The 22,935-nt window shown below is 47.4% G+C and overlaps 1 protein-coding gene across 1 annotated transcript in view; it reads right to left on the reverse strand.

Moving 5' to 3' along the window:
* Positions 1-3,680: 3,680 nt before the first annotated feature.
* LOC138278804 (E3 ubiquitin-protein ligase TRIM11-like) overlaps positions 3,681-22,935 on the reverse strand; it is a 317,121-nt gene continuing 297,866 nt past the window's right edge. Inside the window, exon 6 of the mRNA XM_069219317.1 lies at positions 3,681-3,874. The gene's annotated coding sequence lies outside the window, so the exon portion shown is untranslated. The remainder of the gene's footprint in view (positions 3,875-22,935) is intronic.

Consider the following 22,935-nt stretch of genomic DNA (forward strand, 5'->3'; position numbering starts at 1 on the left):
AATGAGGCAGCATTGCATGTGCTTGGAAGTAAGTCTTAGATGCACTGGAGACAGAAAATTCTGTGCTTGGTGTAAACATTATAAAAAATATCCATATCTGAGTCGCCAGTGCCTGTGTTTGGAGCCAATAGTACTTGTAATTTGATTCAGCTGTGCTTGTGGATGAGGTGAGTAGTGCCTGTATCAGAGGTGCCTATATTGAATCAGCAGTGCCTGTGACTGGAGTCAGTAGTTCCAGTCTTGTCTTCCTGTTTTGAATTGGCAGTACTTGTTTTTTGCATCAGCAGTGCCTGTGCTTGGAGTCAGCATTATCAGTACTGTAGTCAGCAGATCCTGTGCCTGTAGTCGGGACCCCTGGGCTTGGAGTCAGCACTATCTGTAATGAGTCAGCAGTGCCTGTGCCTGGAGTCTGGGATACCTGGAATTAAGTGAACAGTGTCTATTCATGGAGTAAGCAGTGACAATAATTCACATCAGTAGTGCTTGTGTTTAACAGTGCCTGTATTTGCAGACAGCATTATCTGTAATGGGTGACAAGTGGCTGTGCTTGGAGTGAGCAGTGCCTGTGTCTTAAAACAGAAGTCCCTGTGCTTGAAGTCAGGTGTCAGCAGTGCCTGTGTTTTGAATGAGGTGTTTCCGTGATTGAAGCCATCAATACCTGTTGTCTTTTTTAAATCAGCAGTGCCCGTGTCTGAAGTGTCGGTGCCTGGAGTCTATAGTTCCTATGATTTGGAGTCAGCCGTGGGCGTTATCTCTGACACCAATCACAGGCACTGCTGACTTCAAGTGCTAGGTTATCAATAATTAAGTGTTTTAATTCAACATTGTCTAGGCTTGGAGTCAAGGAACTCCTTTACTGAATCAGCAGTGCCAGTGCAAAGAGTCAGTTTGCCTATGCTTGGACTCTGGGTTATACTTAATTAAGACAGCAGTGCCTCTACCTGGAGCGAGCAATGACTGTGCTGGGAGTAAAGATTATTTAGAATTGAGGTAGCAGTGCGTGTGCTTGGACTCAGCTTTGCCTCTTTTGAATGAGCAGTGCCCATTACTTGAGGCAGCAGTTTCTGTGTCTGAATTAGCAGTACCAATGCTCGGAGTCAGCAGTGCCTGCCACACGTCAGCAGTGGTTTTACTTTGACTAAAACATGATTAGAGTTAGCAGTGTCTGTCTTTAGAGTCAAGAGTGCCTATGATAGGAGTCTGGAGTACCTATGCCTGGAACAAAGGTTAGCTGTAACTGACTGAGCAGTGCCTATTCATGATGTAAACATGTATTGTGTTTTGCCTCAATAGTGATCATGCCTATTGGGTTGGAGTCAACATTATCTGTAGTGTCAGGATTTATTGTGTTTGAGTCAGTAGTGCCTGTGTATTGGACAAGCATTATTTTGAATAAGCAGTGCCAGTAACTGGAATAAACGGTGCCCAGTTTGAATCAACAGTAGCTGAGTTTTAAATCAGCAGTGCCCGTGCTTGGAGCTAGCAGTGCCTGTGCATGGAGTCAGGTGTATCTGTGCTTGGATTTAGAAGCACTCTGAGTTAGCAGTGCATGTGGTTGGAGTCTGGAGTGCCTGTAACATGAGTCTGTTATACCTGTGTATAGTTATCTGTATTTGAGTGAGCAGTGCCTGTTTTTGGAATATGCACTGACAGTGTTTCACATCAGTAGTGCCCATCTTTAGTGAACAGTACCTGAATTTGAAGTTATGGTTATCTGTAAATGAGCCAGCAGTGCCTGTGCCTTGAGTGCCTGGACCATCATTACTGAGACAGGAGTTCCTGTGAGTAGACTGACGAGTGCCTGTGACTTGGGCCAGCAGTGCCTGTGACTAGAATTGGTAGTGCCTGTGACTGGAGTAGGTGGTGCCTGTATTTGGAGTCAGTATTATTTGAAATGGAGTGACCAGTGCCTGTGACAGGAATCGGTAGTGCCTGTTTTTGGAGTCAGGTGTGCTCAGGGAGTCAGTGTTGAATGTTAATTAAATGAATAATCAGGAACAGAAGGGGTTAAATCTGAGATGGAAGGTCACATCCCCTCCCCCACAGGAGCTACAGCCCCTCCCCCTGCAGCTCCTACACCAGCCTCAGCTCCTCTCATCCCCCCAAGAGACGGAAGATGGAGAAGATCCTGTGAGTGAAGGGGCCGAGGGAAAGTGCCTGTATGAGCAGTACCAATTTTGAATGAACAGTGCCTGTTACTGGAGACATTAGTTCCTGTGTTTTGAATCAGAGGTATTTGTTTCTTGCATCAGCAGTGCATGGTTGGAGTCAGCATTAGCAGAATTGTGATCAGCAGTGCCTGTGCCAGTGGAATGATTGTGGTTGGAGTCAGCAGTGCCTGTGCTTGGAGTCTGGGTTACCTGTAATTAAGTGAACAGTATCTGTTTGCAGAGTAATCTGTGACAGTGTTTTATATCAGTAGAGCATGTTCTTGGAGTTAGTAGTGCCTAGTCACTGAACAGATAGTGCCTGTGGAAGTAGTGAGCAATACGTGTACTTGCAACCAGGAGTGCCTGTGGTTGCAGTTGGGGTTATGTGTGAGCAGTGGCTGTTTGTGGAGTAAACAGCAACAGTGTTTTACAACAGTAGTCCATGTGCATGGTCAGCAGTGCCTGTTCTTGAAGCTTACATTAGCTGACAAGGAGTCAGCAGTGCCTGTGTATTGAACAAGCAGTTTTTTAAACAAGCAGTGCCAGTAACTGGAATCAAGGGTGCCCAGTTTGAATCAACAGTAGCTGAGTTTTGAATCAGCAGTGCCTGTGCTTGGAGTTAGCAGTGCCTGTGCCTGGAGTCAGGTGTATCTGTGCTTGGATTCAGATGCACTCTCTGTTAGCAGTGCATATGGTTTGAGTCTGGAGTGCCTGTGACAGGAGTCTGTTATACCTGTGCATATTTATCTGTATGTGAGTGAGCAGTGCCTGTTTTTAGAATATGCAGTGTTTCACATCAGTAGTGCTCATCTTTAGTAAGCAGTATCTGAATTTGAAGTTAGGGTTATTTGGAAATGAGTCTGCAGTGCCTGTGCCTTGAGTGCCTAGAGCCATCAATATTGAGACAGGAGTGCCTGTGACTAGAATCGGTAGTGCCTGTGACTGGAGTAGGTGGTGCCTGTATTTGGAGTCAGTATTATTTGAAATGGAGCCACCAGTGCCTGTGACAGGAATCGGTAGTGCCTGTATCTGGAGTCAGGTGTGCTCAGAGTCAGTGCTGAATGTTAATTAATGAATAATCAGGAACAGAAGGGGTTAAATCTGAGATGGAATGTCACAGTCCCTCCCCCAGGTGAGCTGGAGCCCCTCCCACACACACGTCACAGCCCCTCCCTCACCTGCAGCTCCTACACCAGCCTCAGCTCTGCCGGGAAGAAGAACCCATAGACAGGGTCCCCGAGACGGAAGATGGGGAAGAGCCTGCGGGTGAAGAGGGTCCGGGGGAAAGTGTAGAGAAGCTCCATGGAGTCCGCATTGTACAGGGACAGCCGCCCCCCCTCGTAGTCCAGATACACCCCCAGCTTCAGGGGCTCCTCACGAGGGGACAGGGGGGTCAGAGGGGAGGTGAGAGCCCAGTACTGACCCCCCCTCCTCTGCACAGCCCAGACCCCCCCCTCAGGTGACCATGTGACCCCCCCCTTCCTCTCCACAGACTCTGCTGCGACCCCCACAGCCCATCCCCCCCCCCTCCCGCAGCAGCTGCACCTCCCAGTAATGTCTGCCTGAGGTGAACCCCTCGCCCCCCAGCACACAGGGATCATAGGAGGTGAATCTCTTGGGGGTGTCCGGCAGGAGCTGTGCTGTGTCTGTCCCTCTCACACGTCTCCCCCCCTCAGACAGGAGGAGCTCAGGATGTGCTGTGTCTGGATCCAGAGTCACCATCACTGCAAGGAAGAGACTCAGAGTTAGAGATTCAAAGCTATATACATGTTATTTATATTTTATATTCAGGTTATAGACACGAGGCAAAACTATACAGCACCTCTCTAGAAGGAGCACACTGCACTACACAGCACCTACTGGGAAGGACCGCACTGTACAATACACTGCACTACACCTCACCTACCTGGAGGGAACACACTGTACTGTAGAATGCACTGCACTACACAACAATTATCTGGAAGGAGCACGCTGCACTGTACAATACACCGCACTATAGAAGAAACACACTGTACAATACACCGAACTACACAGCACCTACCTGGAAGGAGCACACTGTACAATACACTGCACTACACAGCATGTACCTGGAAGGAGCACACTGTACAATACACTGCACTACACAGCATGTACCTAGAAGGAGCACTCTGTATAATACACCACACTACACAACACCTACCTGGAAGCAGCACATTGTACTGTAGAATACACTGCACTACACAACAATTATCTGGAAGGAACACACTGCACTGTACAATACACCGCACTACACAGCACCTACCTGGAAAGAGAACACTATACAGTACAATACACTGCACAGCACCTACCTGGAAGGAGCACACTGTACAATACACTGCATGATACACTGCGCTATAGAATGAACACACTGTACTATACATTGCACTAACAGAACCTACGTAGAAGCAGCACACTGTACTGCACAACACACTGCACTACACAGCACCTACCTGGAAGGAAGACACTGGACTGTACAATACATTGCACTACACCGCACCTATCTGGAAGGACCACACTGTACTGTACAGTACACTGCACTACACAGCACCTACCTCGAAGGAGCACACTGTACAATACACTGCACTATACAGCACCTACCTGGATGGACCACACAGTACTGTACAATACACTGCACAGCACCTACCTGGAAGGAGCACACTGTACAATAAACTGCACGATACACTGCGCTATAGAATGAACACACTGTACAATACATTGCACTAACAGAACCTACGTAGAAGCAGCACACTGTACTGGACAATACAGTGCACTATACAGCACCTACCTGGATGGACCACACAGTACTGTACAATACACTGCACTACACACCACCTACCTGGAAGGAGCACGCTGTACTGTACAATAAACTGAACTGCACCACACCTACCTGGAAGGAGCACACTGTACAATACACTGCACTATACAGCACCTCTCTAGAAGAAGCACACTGTACTGTACAATACACTACACAGCACCTACCTGGAAGGACCACACTGTATTGTACAATATACAGCACTACCCCCGCACCTACCTGGAAGGAGCACACTGTACAGTACAATACACAGAACTGCACCGCACCTCCCTGGAAGTAGCACACTGTACTGTACAATACAATACACTGCACTACACAACACCTACCTGCAAGGACCACACTGTATTGTACAATACATTGAACTACATCGCACCTACCTGGAAGGAGCACAGGACTGTACAATATACTGCACTATAGATGGAGCACGCTGTACTTTACAATACACTGCACTACACCGCACCTACCGCGAAGGAGAACACTGTACTGTACAATACAATGGCCTAACAGCAGCTACCTGGTTAGGAGCACACTGTAGTGTAAAATACACTGCACTAACAGCATCTGCCTGGAAGGAGCACACTGTACTGTACAATACACTACACTACACAGCACCTACCTGGAAGGAACACATAGTACAATAAACTGCACTATACTGCACCTACCTGTAAAGAGCACACAATACAATGCACTGCACAGCACCTAACTGGGAGCAGCACTCTCTACTGTACAATAGACTGTACTACACAGCACCTACCTGGAAGGAGCACACTGTACTGTATAACACATTGCACTACACAGCACCTACCTGGAAAGCGCACACTGTAGAATACACTGCACTACAGAGTACCTACCTGTGAGGAGCTCACTGTACTGTAGAATACACTGCACTACACCTAACCTACCTGGAGGTAGCACACAGTACAATACACTGCAACACACAGCTTCTACCTGGAAGGAGCAGACTATACAATACACTGCACTACACAGCACCTACCTCGAAGGAGCACACTGTACTGTACAAGATACTACACTGCACAGCACCTACCTGGAAGGACCACACTCTAGAATATACTGCACTACACAGCACCTACCTGGAAGGAGCACACTGTTCTGTACAATACACTGCAATACACAGCACCTGTCTGGTTGGATCACACTGTACTGTGCATTACACAGCACTATACAGCACCTACCTGGAAGGAGCACATTGTACTGTACAATACACTACACTAGACAGCACCTACCTGAAAGGACCACACAGTAGAATACACTGCACTACAGAGTACCTACCTGTGAGGAGCTCACTGTACTGTAGAATACACTGCACTACACCTACAATACCTGGAGGTAGCACACAGTACAATACACTGCACTACACAGCTTCTACCTGGAAGGAGTAGACTATACAATACACTGCACTACACAGCACCTACCTGGAAGGAGCATACTGTACTGTGCATTACACAGAACTATACAGAACCTACATGGAAGGAGCACACTGTACTGTACAATACACTACACTGGACGGGACCTACCTGGAAGGACACACTGGAGAAAACACTGCACTAGACAGCACCTAACTGGAAGGAACACACTGTCCTGTAGAATACACTGCACTACACAGCACCTACCTGGAAAGAGCATAGTGTACTGTACAATGCACTGCACTAACTGCACCTACCTGGAAGGAACATACTGTACTGTTTAATACACTACACTACACAGCACCTACCTGGAAGGAAAACATAGTGCACTATACTGCACCTACCTGTAAAGAGCACACAGCACAATACACTGCACTACACAGCACCTAACTGGAAGGAGCACACTCTACTGTACAATGGACAGTATTTCACAGCACCTACCTGCAAGGAGCACACTGTACTGTATAACATACTGCACTGCACCACACCTACCTGGAAGAACACTATACTGTACAATGCAGTGCACTACACAGCAGAAATCTGGAAGGAGCACACTGTACAATACACTGAACTATGGAAGGAGTACACTGTACTGTAGAATACACTGCACCACACAGCAACTACCTGGAAGGAGCAGGCAGTACTGTACAATACACTGCATTACACAGCACCAATGTGGAAGGAGCACACTGTACTGTGCAATACACTGCACTACATAGCACCTACCTGGAAGGAGCATGCTGTACTGTACATTACACTGCACTACACAGCACCTACCTTGAAGGAGAACACTGTAGAATAAACTGCACCTACCTGGAAGGACCCCATTGTACACTGCACTACACAGCCCCTACCTGGAAGGAACACAACGTAAAATAAACTGCACTATACTGCACCCACCTGTAAAGACCACACTGAGCGATACACTGCACCTACCTGGAAGGAGCACATTGTACTGCACAATACACTGCACTAAAAGCACCTACTGATAGGAGCATATTGTACTGTACAGTACACTGCACTACACAGCACCTACCTGGAAGGAGCACACTGCAGAATACACTACACTGCAGCACACCTACTTGGAGGGTGCACACAGTACAATACATTGCACTACACAGCTTCTACCTGGAAGGAGCAGACTATACAATACACTGCACTACACAGCACCTACCTGGAAGGAGCAGATTGTGCTGTAGATTCCACTGCAGTATACAGCACCTACCTGGAAGGAGCACAACGTACTCTATAATACACTACACTACACAACACCTACATGGAAGGAACACATAGTACAATAAACTGCACTATACTGCACGTACCTGTAAAGAGCATACAGTACAATACACTGCACTACCAGCACCTAATTGGAAGGGGCACACTATACTGTACAATAGACTGTATTACACAACACCTACCTGCAATGAGCACACTGTACTGTATAATACACTGCACTACACCTCACCTACCTGGAGGGAACACACTGTAGTGTAGAATACACTGCACTACACAACAATTATCTGGAAGGAACACACTGCACTGTACAATACACCGCACTACACAGCACCTACCTGGAAAGAGAACACTATACTGTACAATACACTGCACAGCACCTACCTGGAAGGAGCACACTGTACAATACACTCCACGATACACTGCACTACAGAATGAACACACTGTACAATACATTGCACTAACAGAACCTACGTAGAAGCAGCACACTGTACTGCACAACACACAGCACTACACAGCACCTCCCTGAAAGGAAGACACTGCTCTGTACAATACATTGCACTACACCGCACCTACCTGGAAGGACCACACTGTACTGTACAGTACACTGCACTACACAGCACCTACCTCGAAGGAGCACATTGTACAATACACTGCACTATACAGCACCTACCTGGAAGGACCACACAGTACTGTACAATACACTGCACTATACACCCTCTACCTGGAAGGAGCACGCTGTACTGTACAATACACTGGACTACACCGCACCTATCTGGAAGGAGCACACTGTACAATACACTGCACTATACAGCACCTCTCAAGAAGAAGCACCCTGTACTGTACAATACACTACACAGCACCTACCTGGAAGGAGCACACTGTACTGTACAATAACAGCACTACCCCCGCACCTACCTGGAAGGAGCACACTGTACAGTACAATACACAGAACTGCACCGCATCTACCTGGAAGGAGCACATTGTACTGTACAATACACTGCACTACACATCACCTCCCTGCAAGGACCACACTGTACTGTACAATACATTGAACTACACCGCACCTACCTGGAAGGAGCACACTGGACTGTACAATACACTGCACTATACCACACCTACCTGGAAGGAGCACACTGTACAATACACTGCACTATAGAAGGAGCACACTGTACTGTACAATACACTGCACTACGCCGCACCTACCTGGAAGAACCGCACTGTACTGCACAATATACTGCAATACACAGCACCTACCACGAAGGAATACAATACAATGGCCAGCACCTATCTGGAAGGAGCACACTGTACTGTAAAATACTCTGCACTATACAGCACCTACCTGGTAGCAGCACAGTGCACTGTACAACACACTGCAGTACACCTCACCGACCTGGAGGGAGCACACTGTACTGTACAATACACTGCACTACACCCGACCTACCTGGAAGGAGCAGACTGTACTGTACAATACACTGGCCTCACTGCACCTACCTGGAAGGAGCACACTGTAGTGTACAATACAATGCACTACACCTCACCTACCTTGAAGGAGCACAGTGTACAATACACTGCACGATACACTGCACTATAGAATGAACACACTGTACAATACATTGCACTAACAGAACCTACGTAGAAGCAGCACACTGTATTGCACAATACACCGCACTACACAGCACCTACCTGGAAGGAAGACACTGCACTGTACAATACATTGCACTGCACCGCACCTACCTGGAAGGACCACACTGTACTGTACAGTTCACTGCACTACACAGCACCTACCTCGAAGGAGCACACTGTACAATGCACTGCACTATACAGCACCTACCTGGAAGGACCACACAGTACTGTACAATACACTGCACTAACAGCATCTGCCTGGAAGGAGCACACTGTACTGTACAACACACTATACTACACAGCACCTACCTGGAAGGAACACATAGTACAATAAACTGCACTATACTGCACCTACCTGTAAAGAGCACACAATACAATGCACTGCACAGCACCTAACTGGGAGCAGCACTCTCTACTGTACAATAGACTGTACTACACAGCACCTACCTGGAAGGAGCACACTGTACTGTATAACACATTGCACTACACAGCACCTACCTGATAGGAGCATACTGTACTGTATAACACACTTCACTAAACAGCACCTACCTGCAAAGAGCACACTGTAGAATACACTGCACTACAGAGTACCTACCTGTGAGGAGCTCACTGTACTGTAGAATACACTGCACTACACCTAACCTACCTGGAGGTAGCACACAGTACAATACACTGCAACACACAGCTTCTACCTGGAAGGAGCAGACTGTACTGTGCATTACCCTGCACTATACAGCACCTACCTGGAAGGAGCACACTGTACTGTACAAGATACTACCCTGCACAGCACCTACCTGGAAGGACCACACTCTAGAATACACTGCACTACACAGCACCTACCTGGAAGGAGCACACTGTACTGTGCATTACACAGCACTATACAGCACCTACCTGGAAGGAGCACATTGTACTTTACAATACACTACACTAGACAGCACCTAGCTGGAAGTACCACACTGTAGAATACACTGCACTACAGAGTACCTACCTGCGAGGAGCTCACTGTACTGTAGAATACACTGCACTACACCTACACTACCTGGAGGTAGCACACAGTACAATACACTGCACTACACAGCTTCTACCTGGAAGGAGTAGACTATACAATACACTGCACTACACAGCACCTACCTGGAAGGAGCATACTGTACTGTGCATTACACAGAACTATACAGAACCTACATGGAAGGAGCACACTGTACTGTACAATACACTACACTGGACGGGACCTACCTGGAAGGACACACTGTAGAATACACTGCACTAGCCAGCACCTAACTGGAAGGAACACACTGTCCTGTAGAATACACTGCACTACACAGCACCTACCTGGAAGGACCACACTGTACTGTACAGTTCACTGCACTACACAGCACCTACCTCGAAGGAGCACACTGTACAATGCACTGCACTATACAGCACCTACCTGGAAGGACCACACAGTACTGTACAATACACTGCACTACACACCACCTACCTGGAAGGAGCACGCTGTACTGTACAATAAACTGAACTGCACCACACCTACCTGGAAGGAGCACACTGTACAATACACTGCACTATACAGCACCTCTCTAGAAGAAGCACACTGTACTGTACAATACACTACACAGCACCTACCTGGAAGGACCACACTGTATTGTACAATATACAGCACTACCCCCGCACCTACCTGGAAGGAGCACACTGTACAGTACAATACACAGAACTGCACCGCACCTCCCTGCAAGGAGCACACTGTACTGTACAATACAATACACTGCACTACACAACACCTACCTGCAAGGACCACACTGTATTGTACAATACCTTGAACTACACCGCACCTACCTGGAAGGAGCACACTGGACTGTACAATACACTGCACTATACCACACCTACCTGGAAGGAGCACACTGTACAATACACTGCACTATAGATGGAGCACACTGTACTTTACAATACACTGCACTACACCGCACCTACCGCGAAGGAGAACACTGTACTGTACAATACAATGGCCTAACAGCAGCTACCTGGTTAGGAGCACACTGTAGTGTAAAATACACTGCACTATACAGCACCTACCTGGTAGCAGCACAGTGTACTGTACAACACACTGCACTACACCTCACCTACCTGGAGGGAGCACACTGTACTGTACAATACACTGCACTACACCCCACCTACCTGGAAGGAGCAGACTGTACTGTACAATACACTGGCCTAAAAGCACCTACCTGGAAGGAGCACACTGTACTGTACAATACACTGCACTACACATCACCTACCTTGAAGGAGCACACTGTACAATACACTGCACAATACACTGCACTATAGAATGAACACACTGTACAATACATTGCACTAACAGAACCTACGTAGAAGCAGCACACTGTATTGCACAATACACCGCACTACACAGCACCTACCTGGAAGGAAGACACTGCACTGTACAATACATTGCACTGCACCGCACCTACCTGGAAGGACCACACTGTACTGTACAGTTCACTGCACTAGACAGCACCTACCTCGAAGGAGCACACTGTACAATGCACTGCACTATACAGCACCTACCTGGAAGGACCACACAGTACTGTACAATACACTGCACTAACAGCATCTGCCTGGAAGGAGCACACTGTACTGTACAATACACTACACTACACAGCACCTACCTGGAAGGAACACATAGTACAATAAACTGCACTATACTGCACCTACCTGTAAAGAGCACACAATACAATGCACTGCACAGCACCTAACTGGGAGCAGCACTCTCTACTGTACAATAGACTGTACTACACAGCACCTACCTGGAAGGAGCACACTGTACTGTATAACACATTGCACTACACAGCACCTACCTGATAGGAGCATACTGTACTGTATAACACACTTCACTAAACAGCACCTACCTGCAAAGAGCACACTGTAGAATACACTGCACTACAGAGTACCTACCTGTGAGGAGCTCACTGTACTGTAGAATACACTGCACTACACCTAACCTACCTGGAGGTAGCACACAGTACAATACACTGCAACACACAGCTTCTACCTGGAAGGAGCAGACTGTACTGTGCATTACCCTGCAGTATACAGCACCTACCTGGAAGGAGCACACTGTACTGTACAAGATACTACCCTGCACAGCACCTACCTGGAAGGACCACACTCTAGAATACACTGCACTACACAGCACCTACCTGGAAAGAGCATAACATACTGTACTGTTTAATACACTACACAGCACCTACCTGGAAGGAAAACATAGTGCACTATACTGCACCTACCTGTAAAGAGCACACAACACAATACACTGCACTACACAGCACCTACCTGGAAGAACACTGTACTGTACAATGCAGTGCACTAAACAGCAGAAATCTGGAAGGAGCACACTTTACAATACACTGCACTATGGAAGGAGTACACTGTACTGTAGAATACACTGCACCACACAGAACCTACCTGGAGGGAGCAGACAGTACTGTACAATACACTGCATTACACAGCACCAATGTGGAAGGAGCACACTGTACTGTGCAATACACTGCACTACATAGCACCTACCTGGAAGGAGCATGCTGTACCGTACATTACACTGCACCACACAGCACCTACCTTGAAGGAGAACACTGTAGAATAATCTGCACCGACCTGGAAGGACCCCATTGTACACTGCACTACACAGCCCCTACATGAAAGCTGGAAGGAACACAACGTAAAATAAACTGCACTATACTGCACCCACCTGTAAAGACCACACTTAGCGATACACTGCACCTACCTGGAAGCAGCACATTGTACTGCACAATACACTGCACTAACAGCACCTACTGATAGGAGCATACTGTAGTGTACAATACACTGCACTACACATCACCTACCTGGAAGGAGCACACTGCACTGTACAATACAATGCACTACACAGCACCTACCTGGAAGAAACATACTGTACTGTACAATACACTAAACAGCACCTACATGGAAGGAACACATAGTACAATAAACTGCACTATACTGCGCGTACCTGTAAAGAGCACACAGTACAATACACTGCACTACACAGCACCTAACTGGAAGGAGCACACTATACTGTACAATAGTCTGTATTACACAACACCTACCTGCAATGAGCACACTGTATTGTATAATACACTGCACTGCACCACACCTACCTGGAAGAAGGACACGGTACAATGCACTGCACTACACAGCAGAAAACTGGAAGGAGCACACTGTACAATACACTGCACTATGGAAGGAGTACACTGTACTGTAGAATACACTGCACCACACAGCACCTACTTTGAAGGAGCAGACAGCACTGTACAATACACTGCACTAAATAGCACCAATGTGGAAGGAGCACACTGTACTGTGCAATACACAGCACCACACAGCACTTACCTAGAAGGAGCATGCTGTACTGTACATTACACTGCACTACACAGCACCTACCTACAAGGTGCACACTGTACTGTACAATACACTGCACAATACAACACCTACCTGGAAGGAACACATAGTACAATAAACTGCACTATATTGCACCTACCTGTAAAGGGCACACTGAGCAACACAATGCACTACACAGCACCTACCTGGTAGGAGCACACTGTACTGTTCTATTCTATACACTGCACTACACAGCACCTACCTTGAAGGAGAACACTGTAGAATAAACTGCACCTACCTGGAAGGACCCCACTGTACACTGCACTACACAGCCCCTACCTGAAAGAAACACAAAGAAAAATAAACTGCACTATACTGCACCTACCTCTAAAGACCACACTGACCGATACACTGCACTACACAGCACCTACGTACAAGGAGCACACTGTACTGTACAATACACTGCACTACACAGCACCTACCTGGAAGGTGCACACTGTACTGTATGAGACACTCCACTACACAGCACCTACCTGGAAGGAGCACACTGTAGAATACACTGCACTACACAGCACGTACCTGGAAGGAGCACTCTGTACAGTACACTACACAGCACCTACCTGGAAGCAGCACATTGTACTGTAGAATACACTGCACTACACAACAATTATCTGGAAGGAACACACTGCACTGTACAATACACCGCACTACACAGCACCTACCTGGAAAGAGAACACTATACGGTACAATACACTGCACAGCACCTACCTGGAAGGAGCACACTGTACAATAAACTGCACGATACACTGTGCTATAGAATGAACACACTGTACTATACATTGCACTAACAGAACCTACGTAGAAGCAGCACACTGTACTGCACAGCACACTGCACTACACAGCACCTACCTGGAAGGAAGACACTGCACTGTACAATACATTGCACTACACCGCACCTATCTGGAAGGACCACACTGTACTGTACAGTACACTGCACTACACAGCACCTACCTCGAATGAGCACACTGTACAATACACTGCACTCTACAGCACCTACCTGGATGGACCACACAGTACTGTACAATACACTGCACTACACACCACCTACCTGGAAGGAGCACGCTGTACTGTACAATAAACTGAACTGCACCACACCTACCTGGAAGGAGCACACTGTACAATACACTGCACTATACAGCACCTCTCTAGAAGAAGCACACTGTACTGTACAATACACTACACAGCACCTACCTGGAAGGACCACACTGTATTGTACAATATACAGCACTACCCCCGCACCTACCTGGAAGGAGCACACTGTACAGTACAATACACAGAACTGCACCGCACCTCCCTGGAAGGAGCACACTGTACTGTACAATACAATGCACTGCACTACACAACACCTACCTGCAAGGACCACACTGTATTGTACAATACATTGAACTACACCGCACCTACCTGGAAGGAGCACACTGGACTGTACAATACACTGCACTATACCACACCTACCTGGAAGGAGCACACTGTACAATACACTGCACTATAGATGGAGCACACTGTACTTTACAATACACTGCACTACACCGCACCTACCGCGAAGGAGAACACTGTACTGTACAATACAATGGCCTAACAGCAGCTACCTGGTTAGGAGCACACTGTAGTGTAAAATACACTGCACTATACAGCACCTACCTGGTAGCAGCACAGTGTACTGTACAACACACTGCACTACACCTCACCTACCTGGAGGGAGCACACTGTACTGTACAATACACTGCACTACACCCCACCTACCTGGAAGGAGCAGACTGTACTGTACAATACACTGGCCTAAAAGCACCTACCTGGAAGGAGCACACTGTACTGTACAATACACTGCACTACACATCACCTACCTTGAAGGAGCACACTGTACAATACACTGCACAATACACTGCACTATAGAATGAACACACTGTACAATACATTGCACTAACAGAACCTACGTAGAAGCAGCACACTGTACTGCACAATACACTGCACTACACAGCACCTACCTAGAAGGAAGACACTGCACTGTACAATACATTGCACTACACCGCACCTACTTGAAAGCACCACACTGTACTGAACAGTACACTGCACTACACAGCACCTACCTTGAAGGAGCACACTGTACAATACTATGCACTATACAGCACCTACCTGGAAGGACCACACAGTACTGTACAATACACTGCACTAACAGCATCTGCCTGGAAGGAGCACACTGTACTGTACAATACACTACACTACACAGCACCTACCTGGAAGGAACACATAGTACAATAAACTGCACTATACTGCACCTACCTGTAAAGAGCACACAATACAATGCACTGCACAGCACCTAACTGGGAGCAGCACTCTCTACTGTACAATAGACTGTACTACACAGCACCTACCTGGAAGGAGCACACTGTACTGTATAACACATTGCACTACACAGCACCTACCTGATAGGAGCATACTGTACTGTATAACACACTTCACTACACAGCACCTACCTGGAAAGCGCACACTGTAGAATACACTGCACTACAGAGTACCTACCTGTGAGGAGGTCACTGTACTGTAGAATACACTGCACTACACCTTACCTACCTGGAGGTAGCACACAGTACAATACACTGCAACACACAGCTTCTACCTGGAAGGAGCAGACTATACAATACACTTCACTACACAGCACCTACCTGGAAGCAGCACACTGTACTGTACAAGATACTACACTGCACAGCACCTACCTGGAAGGACCACACTCTAGAATACACTGCACTACACAGCACCTACCTGGAAGGAGCACACTGTTCTGTACAATACACTGCTATACACAGCACCTGTCTGGTTGGAGCACACTGTACTGTGCGTTACACAGCACTATACAGCACCTACCTGGAAGGAGCACATTGTACTGTACAATACACTACACTAGACAGCACCTACCTCAAAGGACCACACTGTAGAATACACTGCACTACAGAGTACCTACCTGTGAGGAGCTCACTGTACTGTAGAATACACTGCACTACACCTACAATACCTGGAGGTAGCACATAGTACAATACACTGCACTACACAGGTTCTACCTGGAAGGAGTAGACTCTACAATACACTGCACTACACAGCACCTACCTGGAAGGAGCATACTTTACTGTGCATTACACAGAACTATACAGAACCTACATGGAAGGAGCACACTGTACTGTACAATACACTACACTGGACGGGACCTACCTGGAAGGACACTCTGGAGAAAACACTGCACTAGACAGCACCTAACTGGAAGGAACACACTGTCCTGTAGAATACACTGCACTACACAGCACCTACCTGGAAAGAGCATAGTGTACTGTACAATGCACTGCACTAACAGCACCTACCTGGAAGGAACATACTGTACTCTTTAATACACTACACTACACAGCACCTACCTGGAAGGAAAACATAGTGCACTATACTGCACCTACCTGTAAAGAGCACACAGCACAATACACTGCACTACACAGCACCTAACTGGAAGGAGCACACTCTACTGTACAATGGACAGTATTTCACAGCACCTACCTGCAATGAGCACACTGTACTGTATAACATACTGCACTGCACCATACCTACCTGGAAGAACACTATACTGTACAATGCAGTGCACTACACAGCAGAAATCTGGAAGGAGCACACAGTACAATACACTGCACTATGGAAGGAGTACACTGTACTGTAGAATACACTGCACCACACAGCACCTACCTGGAGGGAGCAGACAGTACTGTACAATACACTGCATTACACAGCACCAATGTGGAAGGAGCACACTGTACTGTGCAATACACTGCACTACATAGCACCTACCTGGAAGGAGCATGCTGTACCGTACATTACACTGCACTACACAGCACCTACCTTGAAGGAGAACACTGTAGAATAATCTGCACCTACCTGGAAGGACCCCATTGTACACTGCACTACACAGCCCCTACCTGGAAGCTGGAAGGAACACAACGTAAAATAAACTGCACTATACTGCACCCACCTGTAAAGAGCACACTTAGCGATACACAGCACCTACCTGGAAGCAGCACATTGTACTGCACAATACACTGCACTAACAGCACCTACTGATAGGAGCATACTGTACTGTACAATACACTGCACTACACAGCACCTACCTGGAAGGAGCACACTGTAGAATACACTACACTGCAGCACACCTACTTGGAGGGAGCACACAGTACAATACATTGCACTACACAGCTTCTACCTGGAAGGAGCAGACTATACAATACACTGCACTACATATCACCTACCTGGAAGGAGCAGACTGTACTGTAGATTACACTGCAGTATACAGCACCTACCTGGAAGGAGCACACCATACTCTATATTACACTACACTGCACAGCACCTACATGGAAGGACACACTGTACTGTTGAATACACTGAACTACACAGCACCTACCTGGAAGGAGCACAGTGTACTGTACAATGCACTGCACTAACAGCACCTACCTGGAAGGAACATACTGTACTGTACAATACACTAAACAGCACCTACATGGAAGGAACACATAGTACAATAAACTGCACTATACTGCGCGTACCTGTAAAGAGCACACAGTACAATACACTGCACTACACAGCACCTAACTGGAAGGAGCACACTATACTGTACAATAGTCTGTATTACACAACACCTACCTGCAATGAGCACACTGTATTGTATAATACACTGCACTGCACCACACCTACCTGGAAGAAGGACACAGTACAATGCACTGCACTACACAGCAGAAAACTGGAAGGAGCACACTGTACAATACACTGCACTATGGAAGGAGTACACTGTACTGTAGAATACACTGCACCACACAGCACCTACTTTGAAGGAGCAGACAGCACTGTACAATACACTGCACTAAACAGCACCAATGTGGAAGGAGCACACTGTACTGTGCAATACACAGCACTACACAGCACCTACCTGGAAGGAGCATGCTGTACTGTACATTACACTGCACTACACAGCACCTACCTACAAGGTGCACACTGTACTGTACAATACACTGCACAATACAACACCTACCTGGAAGGAACACATAGTACAATAAACTGCACTATATTGCACCTACCTGTAAAGGGCACACTGGGCAACACAATGCACTACACAGCACCTACCTTGAAGGAGAACACTGTAGAATAAACTGCACCTACCTGGAAGGACCCCACTGTACACTGCACTACACAGCCCCTACCTGAAAGAAACACAAAGAAAAATAAACTGCACTATACTGCACCTACCTCTAAAGACCACACTGACCGATACACTGCACTACACAGCACCTACGTACAAGGAGCACACTGTACTGTACAATACACTGCACTACACAGCACCTACCTGGAAGGAGCACACTGTACTGTATGAGACACTGCACTACACAGCACCTACCTGGAAGGAGCACACTGTAGAATACACTTCACTGTGCAACAACTACCTGGAAGGAGTACACTGTATTGTACAATACACTGTACTACACCAGACCTACCTGGAAGGAGCATACTGTACTGCACAATACACTGGCCTAACCTCACCTGCGTGGTTAGGAGCACACTGTATTGTAAAATACACTTCACTACTCAGCACCTACCCAGAAGGAGCACACTGTTCTATACCATACACTACACTAGACCCCACCCACCTGGAGGGAGCACACAGTACAATACACTGCACTACACAGCACCTACATCGAAGGACCACACTTTAGAATACACTGCACTACACAGCTTCTACCTCGAAGGAGCACAATGTACTGTGCATTACCCTGCAATATACAGCACCTACCTGGAAGGAGCACACTACTGTGCATTCACTATACAACACCTACCTGGAAGCAGCACACTGTACTGTACAATACACTACACTAGACAGCACCTACCTGGAAGGACCACACTGTAGAATACACTGCACTACGCACCTACCTGGGAGGAGCACACTGTACTGTAGAATACACTGAATTACACACCACCTACCTGGAAATAGCACACTGTACTGTGCAATACAATGCACCATACAGCACCTACCTGGATGGACCACACTGTAGAAAACACTGCACTACACAACACCTACCTGGAAGGAGCACACAGTCCAAAACATTGCACTACACAGCTTCTACCTGGAAGGAGCAGACTATACAATACACTGCACTACACAGCACCTACATAGGAGTACACTGTACTGCACAATACTGGCCTAACACCACCTACTTGGTTAGGAGCACACTGTACTGTACAATACACGACACAGCATCTACCTGGAAGGAGCACACTGTACTGTACAATACACTGCACTACAATAGACGGCACTACACAGCATCTACCTGGAAGGAGCAGACTGTAGAATACACTGCACTACACCACACCTACCTGGAAGGAGCACACTATACTGTACAATACACTGCACTACACAGCACCTACCTGGAAGGAGCACACATAACTGTACAATACAGTGCACTACACAGCACCTACCTAGAAGGACCACACCTTACTGTACAATACAGTGCACTACATAGCACCTACCTGGAAGGAACACACTGTACTGTAGAATACACTGCACTCCACAGCACCTAACTCAAAGGAGCACAGTGTACTGTACAATGCACTACACTAACAGCACCTACCTGGAAGGAGCACACTGTACTGTATAATACACTGCACTGCACCGCACCTACCTTGAAGAAGAACACTGTACTGTACAATGTACTGCACAGCAGAAATCTGGAATGAGCACACTGTACAATACACTGCACTAAAGAAGGAGCACACTGTACTGTAGAATACACTGCACCACACATCACCTACCTGGGAGGAGCGGACAGTATTGTACAATACACTGCACTACACAGCACCTATGTGGAAGGAGCACACTGTACTGTACAATACACCGCACCTACCTGTAGGAGCACACTGTAATGTACAATACACTGCACTACGCAGCACCTACCTGGAAGGAGCACACTGTACTGTAGAATACACTGCACTAACAGCACCTACCTGGACTGAGCACACTGTACTGTAGAATACTCTGCATTATACAGCACCTACCTGGAAGGACCACACTGTAGAATACACTGCACTACACAGCACCTACCTGTAAGGAGCACAAAGTACTGTACTATACACTGCACTACACAGCACCTACCTGGAAGGAGCACACTCTACTGTGCATTACACAGCACTATACAGCACCTACCTGGATGCGGCACAATGTACTGTACAATACACTACACCAGACAGCACCTACCTGGAAGGACCACACTGTAGAATACATTGCACTACGCAGCACCTACCTGGAAGGAGCACACTGTACTGTACAAAACACTGCACTAAAAGCACCTACCTGGAAGGAGCACACTGTACTGTACCATACACTGCGCCAGAGAGTGTGAGAAAGTAGCCTCCTTCTAGCCTGTTACCCCCACTTTAGGCCTGTTTGTGAGTGTATGTCAGGGTGTTTTCACTGTCTCACTGGGATCCTGCCAGCCAGGGCCCACTGCTCATAGTGAAAACCCTATGTTTTCAGTATGTTTGTTATGTGTCACTGGGACCCTGCTAGTCAGGACCCCAGTGCCCATAAGGTTGTGGCCTATATGTATGTGTTCCCTGTGTAGTGCCTAACTGTCTCACTGAGGCTCTGCTAACCAGAACCTCAGTGGTTATGCTCTCTCATTTCTTACAAATTGTCACTAACAGGCTAGTGACCAATTTTACCAATTTACATTGGCTTACTGGAACACCCTTATAATTCCCTAGTATATGGTACTGAGGTACCCAGGGTATTGGGGTTCCAGGAGATCCCTATGGGCTGCAGCATTTCTTTTGCCACCCATAGGGAGCTCTGACAATTCTTACACAGGCCTGCCACTGCAGCCTGAGTGAAATAACGTCCACGTTATTTCACAGCCATTTTACACTGCACTTAAGTAACTTATAAGTCACCTATATGTCTAACCTTTACCTGGTAAAGGTTAGGTGCAAAGTTACTTAGTGTGAGGGCACCCTGGCACTAGCCAAGGTGCCCCCACATTGTTCAGAGCCAATTCCCTGAACTTTGTGAGTGCGGGGACACCATTACACACGTGCACTACATATAGGTCAATACCTATATGTAGCTTCACAATGGTAACTCCGAATATGGCCATGTAACATGTCTAAGATCATGGAATAGCCCCCTCTATGTCATCCTGGCATTGTTGGCACAATTCGATGATCCCAGTGGTCTGTAGCACAGACCCTGGTACTGCCAAACTGCCTTTCCTGGGGTTTCACTGCAGCTGCTGCTGCTGCCAACCCCTCAGACAGGTTTCTGCCCCCCTGGGGTCAAGCCAGGCTTGTCCCAGGATGGCAGAACAAAGGACTTCCTCTGAGAGAGGGTGTTACACCCTCTCCCTTTGGAAAATGGTGTGAAGGCAGGGGAGGAGTAGCCTCCCCCAGCCTCTGGAAATGCTTTCTTGGGCACAGATGTGCCCAATTCTGCATAAGCCAGTCTACACCGGTTCAGGGACCCCTTGGCCCCTGCTCTGGCACGAAACTGGACAAAGGAAAGGGGAGTGACCACTCCCCTGACCTGCACCTCCCCTGGGAGGTGTCCACAGCTCCTCCAGTGTGCTCCAGACCTCTGCCATCTTGGAAAAAGAGGTGCTGCTGGCAAACTGGACTGCTCTGAGTGGCCAGTGCCACCAGGTGACGTCAGAGACTCCTTCTGATAGGCTCCTTCAGGTGTTAGTAGCCTATCCTCTCTCCTAAGTAGCCAAACCCTCTTTTTTTGGCTATTTAGGGTCTCTGTCTCTGGGGAAACTTCAGATAACGAATGCAAGAGCTCATCAGAGTTCCTCTGCATCTCTCTCTTCACCGTCTGCCAAGGAATCGACTGCTGACCGCGCTGGAAGCCTGCAACACTGCAACAAAGTAGCAAAGACGACTACTGCAACTCTGTAACGCTGATCCTGCCGCCTTCTCGACTGTTTTCCTGGTGGTGCATGCTGTGGGGGTAGTCTGCCTCCTCTCTGCACTAGAAGCTCCGAAGAAATCTCCTGTGGGTCGACGGAATCTTCCCCCTGCAACCGCAGGCACCAAAAAGCTGCATTACCGGTCCCTTGGGTCTCCTCTCAGCACGACGAGCGAGGTCCCTTGAATCCAGCAACTCTGTCCAAGTGACTCCCACAGTCCAGTGACTCTTCAGTCCAAGTTTGGTGGACGTAAGTCCTTG

Source organism: Pleurodeles waltl, unplaced genomic scaffold (assembly GCF_031143425.1).
Source record: "Pleurodeles waltl isolate 20211129_DDA unplaced genomic scaffold, aPleWal1.hap1.20221129 scaffold_59, whole genome shotgun sequence".
Classification (NCBI taxonomy): Eukaryota; Metazoa; Chordata; class Amphibia; order Caudata; family Salamandridae; genus Pleurodeles; species Pleurodeles waltl.